Source organism: Bos javanicus, chromosome 10 (assembly GCF_032452875.1).
Source record: "Bos javanicus breed banteng chromosome 10, ARS-OSU_banteng_1.0, whole genome shotgun sequence".
Lineage (NCBI taxonomy): Eukaryota > Metazoa > Chordata > Mammalia > Artiodactyla > Bovidae > Bos > Bos javanicus.
The window spans coordinates 65,591,608-65,619,549 of NC_083877.1; the positions used below are offsets into that span (position 1 = coordinate 65,591,608).

Genomic DNA, 27,942 nt, shown 5'->3' on the forward strand with positions numbered 1-27,942 from the left:
CCTCCTCCAGGGGATCTTCCTGATCTAGGGATTGAACCTGCATCTATTATGGCTCCTGCATTGGCAGGCAGGTTCTTTAACACTGGCACCACTTAGACAGAGAAAACTCTGTTGTTATAGTCTTGTTTAAAACTGAATCTTATCTGAAATGTCTTTGAAATGATTCTTGGCACACATGACCACACATAGTGCCCACTAGAATGTCAGCTATATGTAACCAGAGATTTTGTCTTGCTTATGATGGTCTCTAGGTTGCACAGAGTCAGACATGACTGAAGCGACTTAGCAGCAGCAGCAGCAGCACCTGGTATGTTAACTGTGCTTAATGCACAGTAAGCACTTAAAACATTGACTGAATAAAGGATACATAAGAATCTGAAAAATATATGCACGTATGTATTTTTTCAGATTCCTTTCCATTTTAGGTTATTACAAGATTTTGCATATAGTTCCCTATGCTGTATAGTAAAGTGGTATTTAACTGAATTGAATACAGAGAAACATTTTTTAAAATATTTATTTATTTTTATTTATTTATATGGCTCCACTGGGTCTTAGCTGCAACACACCAGATTTTTTAGTTCAGCATGTGAGATCTAGTTTGTGATCAGGGATTGAACCCCGGGCCCTCTACATTGGGAGTGTGAAGTCAGCCACTGGACCACCAGGGAAGTTCTGAGAAATCTTTGCAGATGAATATTTCCCTCTTGGGGCTTCCCAGGTGGTGCTAGTGGTAAAGAACCCACCTGCCAATGCAGGAGACATAATAGACACGGTTTAATCCCTGGATTGGGAGGATCCCGTGGAGGAGGGCATGGCAACCCACTCCAATATTCATCCCTGGAGAATCCCAAAGACAGAAAAGCCTGGCAAGCTACAGTCCATGGGATAACAAAGAGTTGGACACGACGGAAGTGACTTCGCAGGCAGGCAGAAATTTATTTCTCTCTTGTGATGATAGCCGTGGGCTGAGTGGCTATTTCATCCAACTGTTTTAGAACACACGTGTGTTCGATGTGTCTACGCATGTGTACACATCAGCATGTGTATATACACACAGATGTTTACTCCTGTGACAGATCTCTTTCCCAAACACTGCATTGTAATCACGTAGGAGTTAGCCAGTTAGCCATGAAAGGGGTTAATACCTCCACGTGCAGGAGCTTCCTTCTCAAATGGCCACACTGCCATCCATATTACTGACTGGAACTCCTGACTGTTTTTGAATAAAGGTGATAAAGGTTAATAAGAAAGAGTAGGTCAGGCCACATGGAGGGAAGAAAAGGAAGGGAGGAGGATTTTGAACAGCTTCCAAGCTGAAACCTCTCCGTAGATGTTAAATGATAAAAAATTTCCTTAAAGTTTTAACAATGGAATGAGAGGGAAGGAATTTTCAAGATGCAAGCCTCAGGCCCCCTCTGTGTTCACGCAGAGCCTTTAGGAAAAACTGCTTTCCTGAGTTTGCTGTCATGTTGCAATGAAATGAACAACATAGTAAAAGGAATAACTTTAAACTGTGGGCACTGGCTAGTCTCTTTTCTCATTGGTTCCCTCTCCCACCCCCTTCCCTACTGTTGGTTTCGACTGCTCTGCGTTATTGCTCTGCATTGTGAGTCATCCTGGTCCCGGTCCACATTTCCTTGGTCATTGCACACACTACCCATGAGCCTGAATGCAGCTATTAAGTCCAGGGGTTCTCATTGGTTAGAAATAACGGGGTTTTCTAGTGCTGTTACAAAGCTTATCTGCTCAAGTTGTTTCTCAATATCAAATCACAGTAGAGAAACAGAATTTCCCTGCTTAACACAGGTAGGTTTACACTTGGGATCTTTGATGACTTAAGCAAAGACTTTCCACCTACAGCCAAGTGATTAATGGCTTACCCATCTGCACAGAAAACCAATGTTTTAATCTTGGCTTGAAGGCATCATATCACCTGCAGTTTCCAAACAACCACATATTTCCCTCAAAGTAAAATACCAAACAAAGAGAATGAATGCTTGCAAGTTAGCTTTTTATTCCTCTCCTCCGTTCAGCAAACTGGAGGAACTTGTTGCTTATGTTACTGGTTCTGTGTGACTCTGGAGAGGGCCCTGAGAATGTGGCCTGATTTAGGGTGTATTGTTCCCATGTTGTCTTCTTATAGTTGGAGAGGAAAGTCCCTCCCTGCAGCGGTCATCAACACCAATTTCTTTATCAGTTAGACCTAATCATGTAACTAGACACGAAGAGTTTTTGACTTTCCTTGGAAACTGGAAGAGTGTTTTCTGAGGCAAATAAAATGAAAGCTTAGACATTTTTCTGTCTTTTATTAAATTTTCCATCAATTGGATCCATCCTTGAGTATCAAAGATTGCTTTCTATTCAACTTCTGGTCTAAAAATACTAAGCATACACTCCTCAAGTGTTAAGTGAGTGCTAAGTCGCTTCAGTTGTATCCAACTCTTTTGTGATCCCATGGACTGTAGCCTGCCAGGCTCCTCTGTCTAAGGGATTCTCCAGGCAAGAATGCTAGAGAGGGTTGCCGTGCCCTCCTCCAGAGGATCTTCCCAACCCAGGGATTGAACCCCCTGCCTCTTATGTCTCCTGCATTGGCGGGTGGGTTCTTTACTGCTAGTGCCATCTGGGAAGCCTATATATCATATATATTTATAAACACACACACACACACATGATGTGAAGTCATTTCTATTTTGAACAACATTCAGACTGGTGGTCTGCCTCAATGTCTAAAGAAGAGTCAACAGGCTACTTGAATTGTGCCATTGCCTAAGCCCTCCCGGAGAAGGCAATGGCACCCCACTCCAGTACTCTTGCCTGGAAAACCCCATGGACAGAGGAGCCTGGTAGGCTGCAGTCCATGGGGTCGCTAAGAGTCCGGCATGACTGAGCGACTTCACTTTCACTTTTCACTTTCATGCATTGGAGAAGGAAATGGCAACCTACTCCAGTGTTCTTGCCTGGAGAATCCCAGGGACGGGGGAGCTTGGTGGGCTGCCGTCTATGGGGTCGCACAGAGTCGAACACGACTGAAGGGACTTAGCAGCAGCAGCTGAGCCCTCATTAGTGCTCGCCTAGACCGCTGTGATCGATTCCTGATGAAAGCACCTGCTTTCCCCCTTGGCTCCTGACAGCCATTTTCTACACAGTAGCCAGACCAATTTAGAAAACTGAACCAAACCATGTCACCCCACCCCCTGCTTTATCACTTTCTTTTTGCTTCCACTGAAATAGGAGTAGAATCCAAATGCCTTACCACTGTCTACACAGCCCTGTGACCTGCCTCTCTCTCTAACCTGTCCTCCTAAGGATACCTGGTGTTTATTCTATACCTGGATACAGATCCCTTTTGCCTCAGGAGCCCTTTCACTCTCTTCCCCAGGCTTCAGCAAGGCTAGTTTTTTTCTGTTCATTCAAATGTCTTCAGCTCAAATGACATTTTCCAAGGGAAGACCTTCCTACTCACCCTGGCTAAAGTACCCCCCTGACTACCCCCTCTGTCCTCTTACTTTATTTCCATATTCTTTAAGGAATTTGGTGCTGCCTAAAATCACCAGATGTACTACTTATAAAAGTGTATATTGTGTGGTACCACCACAGGGATTCATGCCATGAAGGCAGTGCCCTTATCCACTTTTCCGTCACTATATGCGGTGTCTAAAATGATACAAACATATTCTAGGGGCTCAGAGAATTATTTGATGAGTGGATAAGTAGATTAATAATTCTACTTTAAAAGTCGTGTTGTGTAAATTCGTTGATTTGGCTCCAGCTTTTTTATTTTGAAAAACTTTAATCATAATTACCAGTGCTGATTGGTACTTAGGGAATATTTTAGTTGGAAATATTGTTCAAACATTATTCCAAGGAGACATTCCCTTAGCAACATCTCTGACAAGCAGTCATCTAACTTCTATTAAAATAGCTCCAGTGTTGAAAACCTCACTCCTTATTTATGTAGCGTGTTCAAAGGTTAGACAACTCTGTTTTTTTTTTTCCCTGTAAAATAAAGTAAAACCTTCCTATTATGCTAAATCTTAATCCTAGTTCTGGCCTGAGGGGTTTTACAAGATAAGTCTTTTCCTCTTCCACACAGAAGAATTATCCCATGGAGGCTGCTCTTGGCAAAATTTCTTCTATAACCTCAGCGATTCCTTACGTGACACTTCACTGTTGTAACATTTTTCAGAAAATGCCTGCTTCCTTCTCCTTTCCCCTGAATGCATTCTTCTTTGCCAACATTCCTATTAAATTCTGCCACCCATTTGTGGAGCATAATATAAAGCCACCAAGCATGGGAAAGAAATCAGGGCTCTGAAAAATCATTGAAAGACTGAATGTTGTGAAAGTTCCCTAATTATAGACTTAAGGAAAGGAATCATGAGAGACCACCAGACTTCTCCCTTTATGCTAACATGGAGACAGAAAGGCTTTGCAGGTGTCACTCTTGCTCTGTGGATCCTCAGTAGGAGAGCATTCATTCTAGAAGAAAAGGTAGCCCTTACTTCTTGATTGTATGGTTCCTCAACATCTTCAGTCCAAAACTGCAACAAATATAGATTATTTTCCCTACACTTAATATTGCTTCAAAGGCCCCAGTTCTTTCCTTCCTGGTCCCTTTCCAACTTCAGTAACAACAACAGTACAAAAGCTGGATTCATCATAGGAACAAAGTGGTGACTCTACTTCAAACAGAAAAGTGATCAAATGGATAATCTCTGCCCCTTGGATTTCTCTGAAATTGCTTTGGTTTGTACACTTGGGATGGTGTGTGAATTACCTGGCTGTGTTGAAATGGCTTGAATGGATTCCAAGAAACCGCTGAAGTTGGAGTAAAAATCAACAAACAAACAAAAAATACTTTAAAAAATTTAAAAGTAGCAGGCCAAGAAATGTTTATTTTTTTTCCCCTGTTCCAAATGAGTAGGTTTCTTAACATCTATTTCTGTAGACTTAAGTTCCTGTTTGAAAACTAAAATCAATTGGACTGTATTAGTGGCAGTAATTATTTCATGAGAAAATAGAGTTCTTCAGTGCACAATACTGACCCATTGTGGGGTAACTGATTTTATGAAGATAATGACTTGGGGACCCTGATGCTGTTGGCATATGGGCAGGGAGACAGAACGTGGCTTCACAAGCCTAAAAGGGACATGATGCCCTCAGACACATTTCAGTCATTGAAATGCTCACCGCCAGCTTCTTAGTCAAAGCACAGAATTGGACAACATTTCCTACTTCCATACACACCTCTTGGCTGGCCTCTAGGACTTGGACAAGTGATTTCTTTTCCCATCCAAAGCTGCCCTTAATCTCTATTTAAACCAATAAAATTTTACAACAATAATAATGGTGGATAGAAGCTCTGAAATTGACTGGAGTTATACCTCTGAGGGCCTCTTTGAACTAGTTTTCCTAATAGACTCCAGCTCTCCTGGTACTTCCTTGAAGGTCCAGTGGTCAGTTGGTGTGGAATCCAGACTTCACTAAGATGGAAATCACAAAAGAAACCAGTTCAATTTTTTTTTTTTTTTTACCTTTCGAGGTTATTCATTTGTGCACGTTTGCAGGAAAAGAAAGATTTTAATATAAGGAGTTATCATTGATTCTAGACATTTGTGGTTAAGGATTCCCAAAGGGAGAATTTAAAGATTCTTGATTTTTTTTGATGGTCATAGTGTTTTAATGTGATCTTTGCTAATAAGTTGTCCTCGATGGAATGAAGAAAATTGGGGAGGGGTATACGCAAGAAGATAAATGAGACAGTAGTGATGTGCCTGAACCCAGACCTGCTGTAGAGACTGGAGTGAGAATTCGAGGACATGAGCTAAGAGGATTGGTAGAGTCCAAGGAAATTGTTGTATCATCTGTTTAATAGTTCTCCAGGGAGAAGATGAACATTTTGCTAGAAGAGAAGCCAGGGCAGATTTATTTGGTAATGTGTGGCCCATCTTCCACAACTGGAGAAAATTAGATCTCCATCCGTGAGGTAGAGCTGGCAAGTGTATGTTGGAGATCTTTTCTTCATTACTGGAATGTCAGTGTGCAGTGTCAGACCCTAGAGCTCCCAAAGCCAGTATGAGAAATCAAAGATAGATGCAGCTTACAAATGACATTTCTTTGCTAAAGATGGTGGACATTTCCAGGAGAGCATTCTATTGTTATTTCTCATGTAGAAGCTTTTTAACTTACGAGTTCTTGAAGAATCTGTATAGGGTGAGAGGATAATAGTGTTATAAAAGTTGCAAGAGTTCTGGTCACTGGTGTTTGCGGTCAAGATTCTTAAACTGAAGTCTTTATCTTAAAATCAAAGAGTGAATGCAAACAGAGTCACTTGTGAGGGAAATGTTCTGTCCCAATTTTCAAGCTAGTACTCTGGAAGGAATGTAAAACAGAGTGAAAATTACACATAGAAGCAAACGTCTGTTATCTTCGTAGACAATTTCTTCTACTAGGATAAATCCAGGGCACCCATCATTGTAAGTGATGGAAAGATGAGAAGACCTGGTAGCTTTAACATTCCTCTGCAGATAGCCAACATTACTTTGCTCTACTCTTGTTTTTAGTAATTCAGTCAGGCCTATCATTGTGTTTCATTAGAGCTGACTTTTGCTGCGTCTGTGTGGCCACCTGGCATCTTTGCTCATCTGTGTATCGCCTCTGAGGTTAGCTTGGGTTTCCATCTCTACTCTGTCACTTGCAGGTCGTATGGTGGCAGGGCCGTCACTTATTTTAGCCTACTGTTAGCCTGGAAAACAGAGCTTGAGGCAAAACTCTAGAGGGAAATGCCATGCTAGAGAAATAATAGTGAAAGAAAAAGACGCAGCATAGGAGGAAGAGCAAATATGAAGGGATATAGTCCAAGCTGGCCAAAGCTTTGTAACTATTTGGGTTGATCGTCCCATCTTTTAGGACATCTTCAGGGTGCCATATAAATGATCAGAACTGTCTGAGAACAGTTTATCTGTGGGAAGGGGGAGAGAAGGAGTCACCCATCAGCTCCCATCTCCCGTAGGTCAGAGTTTGCCCACATTCCTCTGCACTTCTCGGTTGTACCAGCTGGTCCTCCCAGAGCCACTGTGGAAGGCTGGACCCACGAGAGCCACTGCCTTCCCACATCCTGTAGGACCAGGCCCATTGGCCATGTGTATGAACACCAGGAGGCCCTAGTAACACCTCATACCACAGAGATGAAAACAAAGCCTTCTGCAAGTGGCAGAAAGCTCTGGTGGGAGGTGGAAGGAGGAGGGATGTCCATAATGACATTGGTTTCCAGGAACAGCTGCTACAGCATGCCCAGCTGGCCTGGCATACAGACTGACACCATGAAGACAGATGAACCTTCCACATACAAAGATCCAGAACTCTCCTTGTAACCTACCAGGCAATACTGGGTCCTGGGCAAGCTTCCTGTTGGTCATGAGCAAAAGGAAACTGTTACTGAATTAGGTTGTATGGACCTTGCTTGTTGCCTCAGCAGGGAAAGCTTCTATTTCCATTTGGGTTGGAGCAGCCAGTAACAAAATCTGAATTAAGCTTGCACTGAGATTGCAGTGCAAAGGAGAAAGAATGGAGAAATAGGAACTCAGTTCACAGATCAACTTCTCCCAGCATGGCAAGAGGGATTTGATATTAATGAGTGAAGCCAAGGGAGGAGGAATGAGGCTAGTGATAAGGATGTGTATGCATTAGTCTACTGGGGAAGGGGCAGTGCTTTTGTGATGGGGTGGGGTGTCACCTCCTTTAATGCTTCTTCGGTCCTTAATGTCTGGTCATGGCTGCCTGTAGTGTGTCATTTAATATGCTGATGTGGTAAACTCAGTGTTATTGTGAGATTCGGGGTCTGTTGCAAGTCAGATTCACCACCATCTTGATCCCAGCTGGTTCCATCTGATTTTTTTGTTTGTTTGTTTGTGTTCCTATAGCTTGCTTTCATATCTCAGGACCCTATGAATTACAGGTTAATGTTAACTTCTGCTAAAGGCAGAAGTTGACAGATTTTGAGCAAGGACCTGGCATAACTTTGGCAAATGAATTATTTCTGAATGAATCTAGGGCAGGAAGTAGCATCATTTGCATCTGGCACCTTACCTAGCCTTTCTACACCTTGGTTTCTCTACAGGTAATGAGTAGTAGCTATCGTTTCCTCTTCTCTCCACAACATCCTCTCTCTCCAACCACAAGCCTCACTCAGCTCTAAGTTTGAGTGCTTGGGGTCTCTTACCCTTGGGATTTCGTCTTTTGCCAGGCTTTCTAAATTGCTTCACTGATGGTTTTCAAGGATCCTAGCAACCATCCTCTTAACTGAATGGGAATGACTCTTGCGTATTCCTTACTTTCAAAGAAAAATAGATGAGCATGCTATTTAGATTCTCTGCAGCCATGAAATTAAAAGACGCTTACTCCTTGGAAGGAAAGTTATGACCAACCTAGATAGCATATTCAAAAGCAGAGACATTACTTTGCCAACAAAGGTCCATCTAGTCAAGGCTATGGTTTTTCCTGTGGTCATGTATGGATGTGAGAGTTGGACTGTGAAGAAAGCTGAGCACTGAAGAATTGATGCTTTTGAACTGTGGTGTTGGAGAAGACTCTTGAGAGTCCCTTGGACTGCAAGGAGATCCAATCAGTCCATTCTAAAGGAGATCAGCGCTGGGTGTTCTTTTGAAGGAATGATGCTAAAGCTGAAACTCCAATACTTTGGCCACCTCGTGCAAAGAGTTGACTCATTGGAAAAGACTCTGATGCTGGGAGGGATTGGGGCAGGAGGAAAAGGGGACAACAGAGAATGAGATGGCTGGATGGCATCACCAACTTGATGGATGTGAGTCTGAGTGAACACCAGGAGTTGGTGGTGGACATGGAGGCCTGGCATGCTGCGATTCATGGGGTTGCAAAGAGTCGGACACGACTGAGCGACTGAACTGAACTGAACTGACTAAATGCTTTTTTGCTTTTTGTTTAACAATGATCTGACAATGACTGCATTTGGACAGTCTTTCTGAAATACTGTGAGCATTGATATTGCCAGTTTTGTCTCTTAAGAGGAAGTGTCTCTTATGAATGGCAGCGGAGTTTTTCATAGGAGCAAATGTATCACAACTTTTGGTTGTTGACACTGAGGAGGTAGGAATACTCTTTACTGTTACTGTTTTTCTTATTTTGATTTAATATTCATTGATGTCACCTTATTTCCTGACCCTGTTATCTAAGGAGGTTTTTCTTTCTGTTTAATCCCATGGTATGACTCCTTAATAAGGTGACAAGCTGCCCAACAATAGAGAAAGGGGTGATACGTACCTCTACCCCTCAACTGCACAGAACAGGGCTCAACAAGTCAGGGATGTGGATTGGGTCCCAGGAACAAGCACTGGATCAAGGTATGAGGAAATAGCCATCTGGGTTTCCAAGAGAGGACAAGTCAATGGATGATTCTGGTTCTCTGTCCTTAGGGAATTTAACATGAGCACAGGCCAGTGCTGCCATTAAAGACAAGGGACTGCCTTCAGGTTGGCAGATGAGAGACAAAGCCAAGAGTTAGGAGCTGAGTAGAACCAGAATGAGGCAAGATCTGGAGCAATACAAGAAAGTTTTGGATAATTGTTAAGAATGAAGCCAGAGCATGATAACCTAACTTTAATGGCCATTGGCTGGACAGACATCAGTATGGGAGACTGGTGAAATGGATTAAAGTATAGTACCTAATTGGGATGGTCTTCCCAGATGGCTCAGTGGTAAACAGTCTGCCTACAATGCAGGAAATGCAGGTTCAATCTTTGGGATGGGAAGATACCCTGGTGGAGGAAATGGAAACCCACTCCAGTATTTTTGCCTGGAGAAACCCATGGACAGAGGAGCTTAGTGGGCTACAGTCTGTGGAGTTGCAAAGAGTTGGACATGACAGTGAGCTCACACACACCCATATATACCTAACCAGGGTAGATCTAATGTACGACCAGGACTGCTATCTAGAAGGGATCTTTTAATAAAAGACATACCTCCTCTCAGATCTCCAGCTGCACACAAGCATTGAGCTATACATTAATGGAAAATAAATATATATGTAAATAATTCCAGTTTGGTCAAGGAAATTATATAGCAGCAGGTGGAATTTACCCTCTTGCCTTGGTTTTCCCCCTCCCACATGGTATATTGGATTGGTCAAAAAGTTTGTTTGGATTTTTCCATAATATGTTACAGAAAAACCTGAATGAACTTTTTGGCCAACAATACATCTCTCATAGCTGGTAAATGCAAAACTGCCTTTAGCACCCCTCTGATGTGTACACATTGGCCCGCTCTTGCCAGAGGCGGAAAGCCAGCAAGCCTTTGTTTTGTGCTGTCTTAGAGTATTTCATGTTCCCTTGGACAGAGAACCTCCTCTTCTTGCTTTCGGTATGGGGACTTTTCAGCTTGCAGCTTGGGTAAGGAAGCCATGTTTGGTTAATGTCAAATTTACTCCAAACTTGGCTGGCCTCAAAGTTCATGTGGTGGAAACTGTAGCTCCTCCCATGGTTTGGATATTTTACATCTACACATTACATTCAAAAAGCCAAAGTTTAGACTCATGGAAAAAAATAGCTAAATTGATGACTAATTTTACATCAGAAACTTTCAACCAGAGGAATAGTGTGCTACAGAGTAAGCAGAACTGCCCCACCCCTGGCCCCCTGCCCTTTGCTTGGATCAAGGAGATTTTCAAGTGTCTCTTTGAGAGAGGGTGGAGAAGGACGGAGTGGAGGCCCAGCTGTGTGGACCCACACAGCAGATGGTCCTCGAAATACAGGCGGCCTGAAGTTACTCTCCACTGGGCTCTTCCGACTGAGCTATTGAGTCATGCCGCCACTTGTCATGCTGAAGAGGATTGTTTAGGAGGAAAATGCGGTGGTTTTTCTTGCTTAATATATCTGTACTAGGAGGTCGTGACCCATCTTTCTTACTGCACACACTTTTATTTATACACCATAAGGAATAATTTCCAACTCACTCTCCCCACGCCACTCCTTCGCCAGAACATATAGAAATGTCCATGTTCGAAATAAAAAGCTCTTGCTTTCTTGGCTGAATATCAAGATTTTTGTAGATTGTCAACTCCTTAAGAGGGGAGAAGCATAAAATCCAGCTGTAGAAACCCAGAAGTGACCTAACATGATCCAGGTGTTTCTAGTTTTCTTAGGAAAGGAGGCGAATGTCTATGCAATGCCTGACCAACCGTATCTGGAGGATACTGCCCGATAACACAAAGTTGCTGCTCATGGTTTCAATGGGGGCTGTGAGTGAGTCCACAGTGTGTAACAACAACATGAGATTTATCAACATTGGTTTTATTCTGAAAGCTTGTACCCTTATATGTATCCAACTCCCATGTTATTCAATGCTCATAAAATGGATTTAAAAGCAATAAACTTGTAAAGACAACATGGTGGGATGGAAAATGCAGAGAGTGGGAAGAAATGGGTTTTAGCCTCAGTTCTGTCACTTGTCAGCCATGTATCTGGGGACAAGTCTTCAATCTTTCTGAGCATCATTTTTTAATCCATAAAGCTAAGAAAATAATATTTTCCCTCCATATCCTACTAGAAAGTAAAGCGTTGTGTTGGGGGCAGATTCATTTTCATGGATAACTTGGCTAAAGCTATGGATAAGACATTTAGCAGTCTGAAGGCTTATCTGCTCTGTCTGTAGTAACATTCTGACCCACTATTCATGAACCACGTATGGTCTACTATATTTTTAGGTTGTATTTTTTTAGTGGTTAAAACTGAACTGGTTTGGCAGAACTACTTCTTCAGAGTGAATAACAAGCCACCTGCCAAAATCTTCCTCATCCATCCTCAAATGCCACTTACTTCTCAAAGCAACCCAAGCCCTTTTAACCTGGAATGAGTCCCAGTGCTGGCTATTTCCACAGCAGGTCTTTGGTTAGTCCTGACCATAGCTAATGGTCATCTGGCAAAATATCTTCTTTCCAGGGCTGGAATCTAGCTGTAGTCATCCTTATACTTGCCTACCTTGCCTTCTAGAGTAATATGCATGTAGGTGTATGGTGAACACTTTCTAAATTGAATTACTTAATTTTCTTGGTCGGGTTGGCAGGGGAGAGGGAAATGGTGGCGGTTTCTGTGCAGCATCTGGTGTTGGTGGAGGATGGCATAGGGAAAGAAAAGCAGAGTAAGAGCCACTGAACTGGATGGAAATTCAAGCTTTGCCACTGTGCTGTTGTACTGTGGCCTTGGCCAAGTCACAGAACTCTCTGAACCTTTGTTTCCTTTTCTTTATAATGAGAGAATAGGATGAACTGGTCTTTAAGGCTCCTTGTTTTATGCTATTTTATCTAAGGTAAGGTGCTGAGAAGAACTTCAAGCAATTCAAGCAATGTTTTAAAATGGTAGTCAACCAACAGGGTGATTCCAAAGCAATAGAAATCTATTCTATTTTGAGTGGTAAGCATTATTTTACATAAATAAGGGATTTTACATAAGGGATTCAGGGTAAGGAATTCATCAAGTATATCTGTGGACAGTTTAAAATTTAAAACCTAGCATGATATGCATAATCCAAGAATATAGTAATATCCACTTGGTCTATTGTACAGATTGCAAAATATATTATAGTAAAAATAAATACGGATTCGAATTTTAGTGAAGTCTTTGAATTTTGGTGGTTATTATTTTTTAAATTTTACCATATATTTTTTCTTCATACTTTCACATTAGAACAATTTGGAGTTATCCATGAAACTTGTATCTTTTAAAATAGCACAGGTATGAAATGTATCTTTATTAGTAGAAAAGGAAAGAACTCTTCCACATGTGTTGGTTAGTTTCAGTTTCAGACTGCAGGACTTTGTCTTGTGGAGTCAAAGCAAATTTGATAGGTACTTAATTGTAATCTTAGGTGGTATGCACTGCACCAAATTATTTTATTGCTGGGTCCTTTGTAATTTATTGAGACCATTGTAATACGATCTTGTAGGATCATATACATACGTACATAAACATTTCACTTCTCTTTATATCAATTGTACTGAATCTGCAATGTAAATTTGGCAATCCAGTCAACTTTATGATCCTTTTATCAAGATTGATTTTCCATCTATCTTCTTAAGGACCAAGAAAGAAACTCAATAAATTTGAAGGCTGTTTTTTTCCTTCTTCTTTTAAATGCAGTGAAATCTTAACTAGATGAAGTCAACCCTTAAATGAGTGAACTATTTCCATTGTCCAGTTGTCCAAGTAAATTTAAAGCAGAGGGTGTTTTTGACAGCTTTGTTAGTGTAGCTCTTTTTTTTTTTTTTTTCCTTGCTGGTAATTCAAGCATAATTGAGGTCTAATGTTGAGCTTTAAATATGTTCTTGAGACTTGAAAAGGAAGCTTGATGAGGCGTGTACGGCAGCATAACCTCTCAATTATTCACACATTTATATGACTGTAATCACCAAGGCCTCTCATTGTAAATGTTATGAACACTTTTATAACCAGACATTGATATGAGCTAATAGGCAGTGAATTGCAACTCAAATGGTGGAACTACAAATAGTAATCAGAATATGGCCAGGGTCATCCATCATAATTAACATCATCATCACTCATTTCTAAAATCTCTGCTGCTGTATCAGGTCACATTTGAGAATTAGCTAAGTAATTGCCAAAACTTGAACTAAAAAATAATTGCATGTGTTTGACGATGACTCTGGAGCCCCATAACTACTCACTGACTTAGTTGAGGACAAGGAAGACTGTTGTTTTTGTGACTTGCTCTTTCAGATTTAAGTAATTTAGAAGGTCTCTGTCTGTCATTCAGCACGATCTAACAGCTGTATTTACTAAAGTATCCAAATTTGGATTCTGCTGGTGTAACAATAGCTAACAAGATGGGAGAAAATCCTGCAAAAATGTTATTTAGTGCCTCTTACCTCGTTTGTCCTTTCCTCCATTCCTGCCTCCTATCAATCAATTGAATCTTTCAACAAATACTTTTAACAATTGAGTTATGGGCCAAACACTGTACTAGGCACCAAGGAAACAACACAGGCATACTCTCTCACTACCCTTGGAGAGCTTAGGCTTCAGTGCCAGAACCAAGATTTTGAGTATTCCTGAATTAGTCTTATCCTGAACACAATCTCTAAGTCATAAAAAAAAAGAGCAATGGGTTGAAATGCATTCTGTTAGAATTTAAATCTGGGTAACCACTTCCTTCTCCTTCCATGGTAGATTGAGAATAGAGATGTAAACTAGAAGATTGCTGGTCATTTTTGTTTCTTTCCTTGAAACAGTTGTAGAGATGGCTGAGAAGATAATAAGGGTCTAGGCAGTTGCTTAAAAACAACATTTTGAAAGAACTCCAGACAGTCTTGCTGTACAGTTTTCCTATTTCTTGAAAGCTCCTGGCATAGGCAGCAATGGAAGTGTCTATTTCAAGATTAAATGAACAAGAGGGATTGTGGGTGTGTATGTGTGTTTTTGGAGATTGCATACTTTAAATTCTACCATGGATTGAAAATCACATATCATTTATTAGGAATCAATTAATGTAAGCACTAAAAAACCTGGACAGCATATTAAAAAGCAAAGACATCACTTTGTTGACAAAGGTCAAAGTTATGGCTTTTCCAATAGTCATATATGGATGGATATGAGAGTTGGATCATAAAGAAAACTGAGTGCTGAAGACTTGACGCTTTTGAACTGTGGTGTTGGAGAAGACTCTTGAGAGTCCTTTGGACTGCAAGGAGATCCAACCAGTCAATCCTAAAGGAAATCAACCCTGAATATTCATTGGAAGGACTGATGCTGAAGTTCCAATACTTTGGCCACCTGATGTGAAGAGCTGACTCATTGAAAAAGACCCTAATGCTAGGAGAGGTTGAAGGCAAAAGGAGAAGGAGGCGACAGAGGATGAGATGGTTAGACAGCATCACCGGCTCAATGTCTGAACAAACTCCAGGAGATTGTGAAGGACAGGGAAGCCTGGCTTTCTGGGGTGCAGAGTCATACACAACTGAGCGACTGAACAACAACAACGTAAGCATAGTTATGGGTAACAAATGATCAATAAGAGCACCACAGGGCTTGGCTCTTCTTTTCTAGGTCCCTTCTCACTAAGGATTGTTAAAACCCAGACCAAGGATAGCTAATGAAAGGCGTTAATACAGATACCAAAGATAATGACATACTAATAGCAGCAGTATCTATCTCCCTGACACATGCTGCTTCTCTTGGGTCTTACAGTGGCTGCTGTTTCTCTTCTGAGGGTCACCCTTACTCTTCTGTATGGTTATTTCTGTGTCAGGGCCCCAGTAACTTTTTCTCCAGGTTTATTTGACACACAGTTTTGTTTTTGTTGTTGTTTGTTGTGCTGTGCTCAGTCACTTCAGTCGTGTCCTACTCTTTGCGACCTATGGACTGTAGCCCACCAGGCTCCTCTGTCTGTGGAATTCTCCAGGCAAGAATACTGGAGTGGGTTGCCATGCCCTCCTCCAGGGGATCTTCCCAACCTAGGAATAGAACTCATATCTCTAGCATCTCCTGCATTGCAGGCAGTTTCTTTACCCACCAAGCCACCTGTGAAGCCCCTATTGTTGTTTAGCTTTAACCTATTTTGTTCCAGAGATACCTTGCCCCACTCATTTTAGTGTGAAAAATGCTTACTTCTAATTACTCATTAGCAGGCACTGCTGGTTTGTTTTTTTTTTTCTGTGCACTCTTATTATCCGAGTAATTTTCTTTTGACCAAAAATACAATGGAGAAGACTTACACCTTTGAATTGTTTCCAGATTGAAGTGAAAACAGAGTTCTCCATTAGTGGGGAATACAGCTGCTGTCACCTGACCTACATCTGCTCTTAAGTATCCTCCCCACCAAAAGCAGCTTCCTGGTGGAGTGTTTTGAGTTTCATGCCCTCGATGTTATGAGCTGTGCTTGAACAGGTCCTTTCACAGCCACTGCCCTGATGAATCAGTGACTCCATTGTCTGACAAGACCAGGTTGGACTGATGGGGTACGTTGGATCCAAGGATGGCCTGTCCATAGTCTTGTTGCTTATCTCCAGCAGGAGTGTCTGGATGGTTAAGCGGAGCCATCCTTCCTCTGCTATCTTGCTGGAAGTTAGAATTAAGGAAATACAGAGTGCCTGATGAGGTTAGCTTAGAAGCCCCAGGGTAGACTTGGAATCATGGCAGGAATTACAGGTTGAAAACTTGAGGATGAAGATCAAGAGAATAAATGGGGAGAACAAAGCAGGGATGCACCAATAAGGTGTGAATGGGCATCTGTGAAGTTCTTGCGAGGAAGGGGAAAAAGGCAGACTCACACGCAAGCTCGTGGACAGACACAGAGCAACAACCACTGCAGTTCCTGACCCCTTTCTAAAGCTTCCAATTTCACCCATGCTTTTTACTTTAGAAAGAGGCACTTTTGCCCCTTATGGCCAAACATCAGTGAAGTGTGATGAATGTTTGTTGAATATTACAGCATTCTAATTAATAGCATTGTAGTAACAAGTCAGTTAAAAATATCCAATGTAATCACTGCCCTCCTGCTACCACTTGCCATCTGCAAAATCTTCTTCTAAATGCCTTAACATTAGACTGTAGCTGGAAAACCACTGGAAACGGTCTTCTCCTTTGTCCATGCTCATTAGAGAAAATCAGATACCATCAATATCAGAACTTGGGGATCTGTATTAAGTAGTTCTTTGTCGTTTCATTTTAGCGAGTGCTTTATGGGACTAGCAAGTTGTTATATATGACACAAAAATAGGCTATGATGTGTTTTTTTTTTCAATTTAAACTTAAAAAAAATTTATTGCAAGGTATTTGCTTTACAATATTGCACTGGTTTCTGCCATATATGATGAAATATTTTGCTGAATACATGATCTGGAGACCGTAAGACACTTGTGTTTCATCCTCATGGTGTGATACCTACCAGCAGATTATCTGAGTGAGGAACACCATGTTCTGAAGGCAGTTGAAAATAGAACTCAATCCTCTGTGGGGTTAAGTGGAAGAAGTATATTTTTGAGCATTTGCATGAATAACTACCTAACCCTTCATTTGTGTGGTTGCCTATCTCTGTAGAATATGGTTTGGCACAGGCATACACTAAAGCTTTAATCTTGGCAAGTGTAGGATATCACTCATGAGTAAGGTAGGTCTTCCTGAACAAGTTGCTATATAAAATTTACAGCATCCATGCTCACTCACGTATTTCTCTTATGCAGTGTGTTTATCTTCTTTTATTAGCTTTTCATGCTTGTGCGGACATTGTTCTTTCCTTCTGTCATCTTCAGTTAACATGGAAGGAGTGAGTAGCTTAGGTTGGGGTGGAAGCTAATGTCATCTGTAAACATAAGAAGGTGAAAAACTTCTATGGACATAATTCATGTGGTCCAGAATAACAGGTGTTCATGTGTATTTTTAATATCTATGTACTTGGTCATTGTTGGTTTGTATTCCCTACCCAGCCCCTCCAACTACACACACACACCCACAATCCGCCCCCTCACAACACGCACATCCCAACCTAACACTGAGTTAGGAACTGTGTTTTTGTTCAATTAAAAGGGAAATTTTCCTGGGGTAGAATACTTCTAATGGTTTTCTTTTTTTCCTTTATAATTCTAAATTACAGCAGGCACACTGAATTCAGGGCTGGAGGCAGCCACTGTCCTGAGCAGAGGCTTTATCTGTCTCATCAGTCCAGTGGGAATGCCATGAGAGGGTCCGTGACCTGGGGCCCATCTTGCTCTAATAATGGCTTAACACTCATAAAAGATTTTTAATGGCTACATGAGACATATTTAAATATTAAACGCCATTCCTCTTGGTTGATTCACAAACCCCAACGAACAGGTCTCCTTCGTCGCTTCCAAGGCTGAAGAAATGCGCCTGGCTTCTCACGCCAGAGCGAGCAAAACAAATCCAGGGACAGAAACTCCTCCGGTCCGCCCTGCTCACCCAGCTGCCCTGCGGGGTCGACCCGAGCACCCCACTGCCTGGCGCACTCTGATTCAGAAACGAAACTGCTTGATACCCATGTCTAATCCTGCTCCAGGAGAATGAGACTGATCCCCACCCCCCACCGCCGCATAGGACCTTTTTGCTTTCGTTGTAATGTGGTTCCTTTGTTCGGGTCCCCCCCCAGCCACAATGCAGCATCCTATTGGACGGATCATACCCCTTCTTGACCAGCACTTTGTGCTTCTAAGTTTGAATACACCCGCGCTCGTGGGTCATCTGTGTCGTTAGGTTTCAGGAAACACTCCAGGACTCTGGAGACCACGTTGTGCTTTTCTCAAAGCCTAGTGATAGAAGGTAACAGCCTCACCAGACCCGGTCCTGTTTGCTTCCTTAGAGCCTGTCCTCCAAGGTCAGAGCCTGGCATCCCCTTGCCTAATCACATGATGACCCTGGCTTCCCAGGTGGCGGTGGTAAAGAATCCACCTGCCAAAGCAGGAGTCCCTGGAGACACGGGTTAGGTCCCTGGATGGGCAAGATCCCCTGGAGAAGGAAATGGCAGCCCACTCCATTATTTTGGCCTGGAAAATCCCATGGACAGAGGAGCCTGGCAGGTTACAGTTCTTGTCATCGCAAAAGTGTCTGACATGACTGAGTGACTAAACAATCTGCATTCATGACAAGACCAGGAAGAACTGTATTTGCCTTTTTTATTCTTGCCTTCTGCTGTGGATGTCAGGTTTATATCATTTGGAGATGCTTTTATTTACAGAAGAGTAAGACTTCCTGTGGGGAGTAGAGTTGCCTGGGGAAAACCATGATGGAAAGGTACTTTCAAGTAAGAGCTGAGGCTGTGTGAGCCCAGAAGCGCTTCGGGTTTGGCAAGCTCTATGGTATTTTTTAAAAAATATTTGGGGTACAGCAGAGCCCAAAATGTATTTTGCTCAAAGCACCGTTTCCCTTTCATTTTCCAAAACTGTGTATATTCTAGGGAAATTTAATCTGTGTACTTTGGAACCATTTAACCTTCATTCATCAAAACATTGCAAGGTAAATACTAGGTCTGGGTTCAAGAAATCTCTTGAGTTCTTCGATAAGCAGTTTTTTCCTTTGAACTCGAAAGTAAAGTTTTGCCAGCTTTGAGTGAACCCTGAACCCAGGGCAGGCCAGAGATTACTTCTCAAATTATCTCCCTGCCAGTCTGTGGAGCTCTACATGCATCTAGAACAAAGCAATGATGGGGACAAGGCTTTTGGGGGTCAAGGCCTTCAAAACAGGCCTTGGACATTTCTGGGCTTTTCCTCTGCGGCCTCCAGGCACTCCTTTGGCTCTGTCAGTATGAGATCTCTCTGGTACAACCACAGGTCCAGGTTAGTTCTGGCCCTACCCAGGCCTGGTGCTCTGAACCTCCCAATCCTATCTTTATTTAAAATTCTATTTAGTCCATCATGGCATTTAATTCATTTATTTTTATTTTTAAAACATTGCGTTGAAATATTATCTACCTTGATGACTGAGTTTTTTGTCTCCCTCTTACGTTTTGTGCCTCACTTACCTCATCCTCATTCCAACCTTTCCTTGAACCCAGGGCTTCCCCATCTTCTTCACTCTGTGATTCACATCAACCATGTGTATGGCTTCCAGACAAACAAACAGCTCCCACTTTGAGGGGTTGGTGCAGGGATGGGGGGCTTGGGCAGGGGTTCAGTTAATCTTTTTTTTTTTCATTTTTTATTATTTATTTTTTTTAATTAAAAAAAATTATTTTAGTTGGAGGCTAATTACTTTACGATATTGTAGTGGTTTTTGCCATACATTGATATGAATCAGCCATGGGTTTACATGTGTTCCCCATCCTGAACCCCCTTCCACCTCCCTCCCCATTCCATCCCTCTGGGTCATCCCAGTGCACCAGCCCTGAGCACCCTGTCTCATGCATCGAATATCGCTCATCCGCTTGAGGCAACCCCGTATGCAGTGTGGGTGGGCATGGTGGTTGAGAAATTTTGCTTAAGCCTACTCCTGCCTTTTAGTTTAGCTCGACTCTCTCTTCAGTTGGTCTGTAGCCACTGTCTTCAGCCATCTGCTGTTGTCCCATCTGTCTGAGCTAGTGCTGAGGCCATGGGTTTGTAATCGCCCTCTTGTCAGGAAGTTATCTATATAGTGCAGAACAAGATTGGAGTAGACACTTACTAAGAGGACATAGTCTTTTTCTTTAAAAATGATTATTTCATTTTAATCTTATGCAGTTTGAAAATAAGAAACATTCTATGGACTCTCTTATTCATCCCGGTGATATCTAAGGGTAGATCCTAAGCCAAAGGAAAGGGAAGAAATTTGTGTTCACATGGAAAATTGTTGTCAAGACTGGATTTAAATTCAAGGACTTTATATTCATAGTTAATGGCTTCATTATCATTGTTATTTCCATCAATGGTTGAGTAATACCAGACCCTATGTTGAGTCTCTTCTCAGGTGCATTCTGTCATTTAATCCTTACAACAATGTGAGGTCAGAACTATTATCCCTGATTATAGACTAGACGATGGGTTTTGTGAAGTTCAGTACCCTCCTCAAGATCACTCTGATAGGGGATCCAGAACTTTCTAACTCTTGTTCTTACCCATACCTCTGTATGCCTCCTTCTCAGGTAGTCTACACACTGGAAAAAAGTCCATTTCCATACTTTTCTGGGACATGCTGATAGCATAGTCTTTCACGCTAAGACACTGGATACATAGGATGCGATATTTCATTTATTGAAGTTTTTATTTCAATTTTTTTTCATATTACAATGAAAAAATGCTCAGAGTCTAAATTATAGCAAAGTCGGTCACTTTGCTTTCCCATGTTTGTGCTTAGTCGCTCAGTCGTGTCTGACTCCTTGTGACCCCATTGACTGCAGCCCACCAGGCTCCTCTGTCCATGGGATTTTCCAGGTGAGAATACCGGAGTGCATTGCCATTTCCTTCTCCAGGGGATTTTTCCAACCCAGGAATTGAACCAGGGTCTCCTGCATTGCAGGCAGATTCTATACCAGCTGAGCTACCATAGAAGCCCCCCATGTTCAGCCTTCAAAGTACTTCTCTTCTAGAGTTCAGAAACCAAAGTTCATCCAGACCACTGCTCTGATCCAATTTGTGCATGTCTAGGTGGAATCAGGAAATGGCAACCCACTCCAGTGTTCTTGCCTGGAGAATCCCAGGGACAGGGAAGCCTGATGGGCTGCTGTCTATGGGGTCGCACAGAGTCGGATACAACTGAAGCGACTTAGCAGCAGCAGCAGCAGGTGGAATCAGACAGACAGCAATTTATTATAAAAGTTTTGGGTTTGGGTTGAGGGAGAGAAATGCTAAAGAATTCAAGTTCATCCAGTAATAAGAATGTCTATCCACTCTCCTTAAAATCCTGAGTCTAGACCTCCTTTTTATTCTTTATTGGCTACTGCTCTGAGCAGGCTACCAACTCTACTAGAAGTTCCCGTTAGATCTATGTCAATCTTGCCCTTCTGGGAGGGCTTTTCCTCTGAGCTCCTTTGAGGGTTTTCCTCAGACTGTTTCTTCAACCAAGGCCCCAGTCTGTAGACGTGGCCTCTTTCTGGGATATCTGAATTAGAAGACATGGTACCCTGGGAACGGCCAGGTCTTGCCCTCGTGTTGGACATTCCCCCACTCTATCTCTCGAAGTTCAAATGAAGAGTCTTTTAAGAAGGAACTCCTTAGCTAACAAGGCAGCTTAATGGGCATGGGATTGAGAACACAGCAGCCTGTGCCCGGAACTAGTTATATAAGCAAGCCTCCAAGAGAAGACAGAACATGGTTTTTTACAAATTAATAAGGCAAAAAGGCTACACTCACTAGTGCCACAGCTGGGAACCAACTATGAGCAATGCATTTCTCATGCTAACAAATCCAAGCTCTTTGGAAAACAGATGCTGAGCCCTGGGACTGGCACTGGATCTCCCCTGGCAGGAACTGCAAGATTCAGTGATGGAAGGGTATCTAGGGACCATTTGTTCATAAACAGAGCTGAGGGCCAGCAACCTGCTTTCATGCCCCGCCTGGGCTGCACGGATGGACCCCTTCCATGCAGCGTTTCCACAGCAATGAAGGCAGACATGCGAGGCTTCTGCAGCCCACGCTCAAGAGAAATAATTAAACAGTTTTTCTTAACCTCTTGAACTTTTCATTTATTATTGCCATCCATTATGTCTACCTTCTCAAATCGCAGAATCCCGAAACTGAGCTCTGGGGTCAAGGGTTTATTGTTTAATGGAGATAGAACATTTTGTAAATTGCACGAAGTCACAATGTTTATAATAGAAGCTTCTGGTGTACTGAATCTTTTCCATTTAACAAACAGTGAGCTTTGACATGTGTTCTTCCTACATAGCAAGAAATTTGGGGTAAGTGCAGTACTGGCATGAACACGTTACCAAATCTTTCCTGTAAACCAAGTGACATCCGCAGTCAAATAAAAACATTCCTTCCACCAAATACCAGGAAATGCTAAAAGTATCACTATTCTTCTAAGGTCATGCTAAACTGAAGTTTTGGCTTTTAGAACACAGAGTAAGGATGAAGAAGGCCAACATTTTTGTCCAATACACATTTGCTGCTACAAATCCTCAGGGACAACCTCCTGGTTCAAATATGAACATGTGTATGGGCAATTTTTCCTAGGATTTAACTTTCAAATGAAAAGTGTAAATATTTTAAGAAAATGTACAAATGTTAAAAAATATTCCTGTTGTCTCTGTTTTTACTAGAATTTGTACTTTCAAATCAGAAACGGATTTGCTTAAAACAAAGCAAACATCCTCAAAAATGTACCCAGCCAAAATAACCAATGTATAAATACCCAGGATTAACAAAAAAATGAATATTCTTCAGTAAAGAAACAAGAACTGAAAATTTGGGGGAAATGATGAGAAAGAATGTCTTAAACCTAAAGTTTTAACCCACTGTGCTGGAGATCTAATCAATATTTTTAAAGGAAACTGTGTGTATTTCTTCTGGGGCTTCATGTAGCTGATGCTACATAAAATCTTTTGGACTATATGTAGCTGATAAAAACCAATGTAAAAAGTGACTTTCCATGAATAATTAGCATAACAATTTTCTTAAAACTTAGTAATTGGTTTGTAGCACCGGATGTATTTTTGTCTCATTTTTATGAGGTCAAAACACATAAGTAATTAAAGTTTACATTTGTACTGGTTCAGAGAGATTTCCCTGCAAAGTTGACCTCTCCCAAGATGACCTTTTGAGAGAAAGGCTCACTTAGTTTTCTTCTAAGTTTCTAAAATATTTTATAGTATTTAATGGTTGTTTCAGTGGACTCACTTGCTCAACACAGGCCAGCCAAGGCCTTTGCAGGGACTCAGTCCCGCCATTCCTGATTGACCAGCAGGTGTCACTGTGGGTTTGGGTGGTAACCCAATTGACCATAGAAAAGAATGACTAATGGCGGGGAATAATAAGAGAAGAAAAAGAGAAATGTAAAAGCAGCTTCCTAGAGGAATAAAAAATTAATTAAAAATACCTGTGTTTACATAGACTTTTCCTTTAGGAGCTCAGAGGTCTTTGTACCATTTTTCCATCTCCTACAGACCCAGATTTGATGAGGCTGAGTCACTGAAGGTAACTTCCCTGGACAAAACAGCCATAAAGTTGAGCAAAGTTGAGAAGCGGATTCTTCTTCTCCTACTTTCTCAGGCCTTAGCTTTATGCCTCATGGACATACTTCTTTTTGACCCATGGACACTTTTGCTTAATCTCAGAAATGTGCGGAGTCTTTGAGCTCTTTGGTAGGTCTTAGATTTGTGTTCCATAACAAGATTTTGGCTTCACTAACCTCAGTGGTAAAATAAATTCTGCTGTTTCATTAGTTGAAGGGGAACTTTGGTCTGAAAAGTTGGTTCTTCTCTCTCTCCCAAATCTGGCTTGCTCATTTTCAGCAAAGCTATCCTATTCAAGCCATGTATCTTCCTGAATATTTGAAATTTCTTAATAAATAAATTTTCTTTTTTTTTAAATTTTATTTTATTTAACTTTACAATATTGTATTGGTTTTGCCATATATAAAAATGAATCTGCCACAGGTATACATGTGTTCCCCATCCTGAACCCTCCTCCCTCCTCCCTCCCCATACCATCCCTCTGGGTCGACCCAGAGGAATAAATAAATTTTCAATTGGTAAAATTAATACGTATTTTTTGAAACCAGTGTCACCTTTAAGAATGGATGGCCATAAAACCTCCTAGCACAGAGAGGAATTCACAGCTGGCCTAATTTGAATAACAGGCCGTAAACTGATCTCCATTTTGGTTTGATATGTGAAAATAACATCCATGTTGCTGGTGCACAGAGAAGGCAGTTTTTTTAAGCAAAGATACATGGCTTGACTTCTCCAAATAAGGCTTAACACAAGTGTGAAACATTCTAATTTAGTCAAGTTCTAAATGAAACAAAGCAGAAAAGGCTTTTGAGGGAAAATAGAAATCTTGCTACATTCTGGATAGCTCCTCTGGTCCTGTGCCTCTGGCATCTTCTCTGTACAACCCATTTCAGATCATGGACCATCATCTCATGATGAAGCTGTTGTGTCTCATTGTTGAAGGTACTACAACCCTGCTGCTGCTGCCCAACTCTGTGCGACCCCAGAGACGGCAGCCCACCAGGCTCCCCCGTCCCTGGGATTCTCCAGGCAAGAACACTGGAGTGGGTTGCCATTTCCTTCTCCAATGCATGAAAGTGAAAAGTGAAAAGTGAAAGTGAAGTCGCTCAGTCGTGTCCGACTCCTAGCGACCCCATGGACTGCAGCCCACCAGGCTCCTCCGTCCATGGGATTTTCCAGGCAAGAGTACTGGAGTGGGGTGCCATTGCCTTCTCCTTACTACAGCCCAGGAGGGTTGAAAACAAAAACAATTCCACTTTATTATGAACCTCCTGCAGTTTCTACCTGGTTTTCATTCCCTCATCCTTCTGTATTTATAGGGCTTCCCTAGTGGCTCAGATGGTAAAGAATCTGCCTGCAATGCAGGAGACCCTGGTTTGATTCCTGGGTCAGAAAGATCCCCTGGAGAAGGGCATAACAATCCACTCCAGTAGTCTTGCCTGGAGAATTCCACGAACCAAGAGGAACCTGGTGGGCTACAGTCCATGGGATCTCAAAGAGTTGGACATGACTGAGTGACTAACACTATGTATCTATAAGATTCCTAATTATATAATACATTCTAGTGCTGGTTCTAATGAATTATTAGAGTAATAAAGTTAAAAAAGAAATAGATTAAATGTGCAGATTCAGAAATATTGAGAAAACTTAACTACAGAGTATGAATACTTTGTTTCTAGTGACCTTAATCATCTATTCACAAAGATAAAATATTCTGAAGTAAGCTGGTTTGGTTCCATGCAAAATGGTACAAAGGATGGTTTATAACACTAAGTAAAAGTTCTTTAGAAAATCCATGTGTTTACGTATATGCCCCTTTCCCAACTCTGAGAAGGCCATTTTATTTGCACATAAGACTATGTTATTAACGTAACATCATTTTCTCTGGTGCTCAGAGATTAAGACACTTGCTTAGGCTTTCTGGCAGAATGTGTAGGAATCATAGCAACAGGCGCTATAAGCACAAGCAGCTGATGGGTGTGGGGTGAAGAGAAGAGAAACAAGAAAGAAGGATGTTAAGGTATAAAAATATTTATCCAGGGTAACAGAGTATCAACAGGATTTTCTTTTCAATTAGTTGTATACATCTGTGAAGAATGGAATCCTTGGCCATGGGTTTACCCTTTGGAAAATTGCCCACTATTTCCATGACAACTCCTTAGACTGTGGCTCAGAGGAAATGGTGATCACTATTATTTCCAACAGTCTATAATCAGATATAACTGGATATTTTGTGTGTGTGTGAGCATGTGTGCTCACATACGTGTGTGGTTTTTCAACTGGCGTCTACCTTCACTAAGATAGGAGTTGCATGTTATATATATCTCATATCCCTCTATACAAACCATTTGGTAAGACTTCACTGTATTTTTGTTGAATGATTGAAAATTATAAAGGCTACTTTTATTTGGCAAGCATGGCTATCGCTAGATTAGTTTTATGTAGTCCATATAAATAATTCACTTCTTGTGGTTCCATATCCTGATGTGAAAATTATGCATTTACTGTGTTTTCATAGATATTAATGGGAGCTATTAAAAACTAGAAATTGCTTCTAGGTTGGTGGTCTCAGGCCTCTTATTGAAAGAGAGTTGAGGTAATTTTAATTGTGAAAGGAATAAAACTCTACACATTGCTTTGTTAAAGTTTAGCACTTTGTGTGCATTATTTTTCTATTTATTTCATAAAGAACAGCAATAAGACATTAAATGTCTTTAATTTCAGTATTTCATATAAAAAAAGCAAATGGAATGGAGAATAAAGTGATTGGAGTAACCAATTTGGCATCGGACTATTTCCCTTTCTTTACATCAAATGTTTGTTTAAAAAGTGTAGCTTAAAAATGAAACTATGAATATGATGACCCAATTAAAAAATAAAAAGAAAGTGTTATATTTATGTTTTGGCCCATTGGTGTAGTTATTATGTAGTAGATGATATTATGCTACTTTTTTGATATTATGTTTCTGTTGGGAAAATATTTTTAGAAGTTATTTAAAGAATTATAGAATGAAGCAAATCAAATCATTACTTATACATTTGGGGGAGGGGAACACTGTGAAAAAAACGTGCAGAAAAGACTAATGTTTATGTGCCATGATTTCATTAACATATTTCTACTTTCTTTGTCATCCAGGGTAAACTCTAAGGATATGTCATGAATTCCTAAGCCACAATAAATCTGTGAACGTCAGACGCTGTGTGTGGGTAAAATGGATAATTTTCTGACCTTTAGTAAGCTTTCACTAGAGCAAAGGAAGTCCCTCCACATAATGTTTCCCTACTACAAAATACTGGCAGGAAGCCAAAGTATGCCCTTTGGCAAACTTCCAGTCTGGATGGCTTTCCTGGAGCTAGAAGACATTCATGAATCTGCCCAGCCCTGTGATTTTTTTTTTTTTTCCTTTTCAGAAAGCCTCTGGAAAGACCTTTCCAACCTGTAACCTGCTGAGGAAGATGTGAGAACACATTAATCATGGATTTCTTCAAAAGGAACTTGGGGCTATCCTGCTTGAACTCAAAAGGTCCACCCTCCTGCTCAGCAGGAACCACAAGACAATCAGAGAAATGCTGGCAGGTAACCTAGACATGGATCCAACTGAAAATTAAGCTTATGATAAAAATAAACTAGAATTTTCTGACTCTTGGAGATGAGGTTCAGCCATGGCTGGTTTCCTTTTGAAGGAGAAAACTGATAGTAATGAAAATATGTTAGTAAATATATCGTTTATTCTTATTTTCCAAAGTGTTATTCCCAAATCTCAGTTTTTCCCATCACAGCTTAAAATTAAATCCATTTTCATTTTCAATCATCGCAAGAGAGACTTAACTTACAGAAGTACTACAAGGTTCACCTAGTACTTATCAGCCTTAGAAGTTAAACACACTTCTATTTTGCTTTTATTTCATCACTTCTTACACTGTCAGTGGGTTTGGCATCATTGGAGAATAGTTGAAAGTTAGTCATGAGCTGCCTGACCAACTTTACTGAAAGTTTTCTCTTTCTCAGATGGATTTTCAGACCATGATCCCTCCCCTCCCAACACCAAAAGGAAAGAAAAAATAAGAACCTCTCAGAAATGTGTAGGTCATATTTAAGCTTTTTGGTGGATTTAGGACATTTCAGAATCACCTTTGTCTTATAAACCAATACCATTCCAGAGATGATTTCCACATGTGCTTATGAATAATCCCCTCTCTTTTGAAAATGAAAGAGCCAAACAAAAAACAAGCAGCCCTAAAAATGAATTATTGGCCTACAATAGTCCTAATTCTGGAGAAAATAAAATTAAGAATTAC

General features: G+C 41.1%; 1 long non-coding RNA gene across 1 annotated transcript; it reads left to right on the top strand.

Annotated features, from left to right (window-relative positions):
• The first annotated feature begins 18,705 nt into the window (after positions 1–18,705).
• On the top strand, positions 18,706–27,247 carry LOC133255437 (uncharacterized). The gene is made up of 3 exons (XR_009738940.1): positions 18,706–18,791; positions 26,780–26,850; positions 27,055–27,247. It is a non-coding gene; the product is annotated as an uncharacterized LOC133255437 (long non-coding RNA).
• The last annotated feature ends 695 nt before the right edge of the window (positions 27,248–27,942 follow it).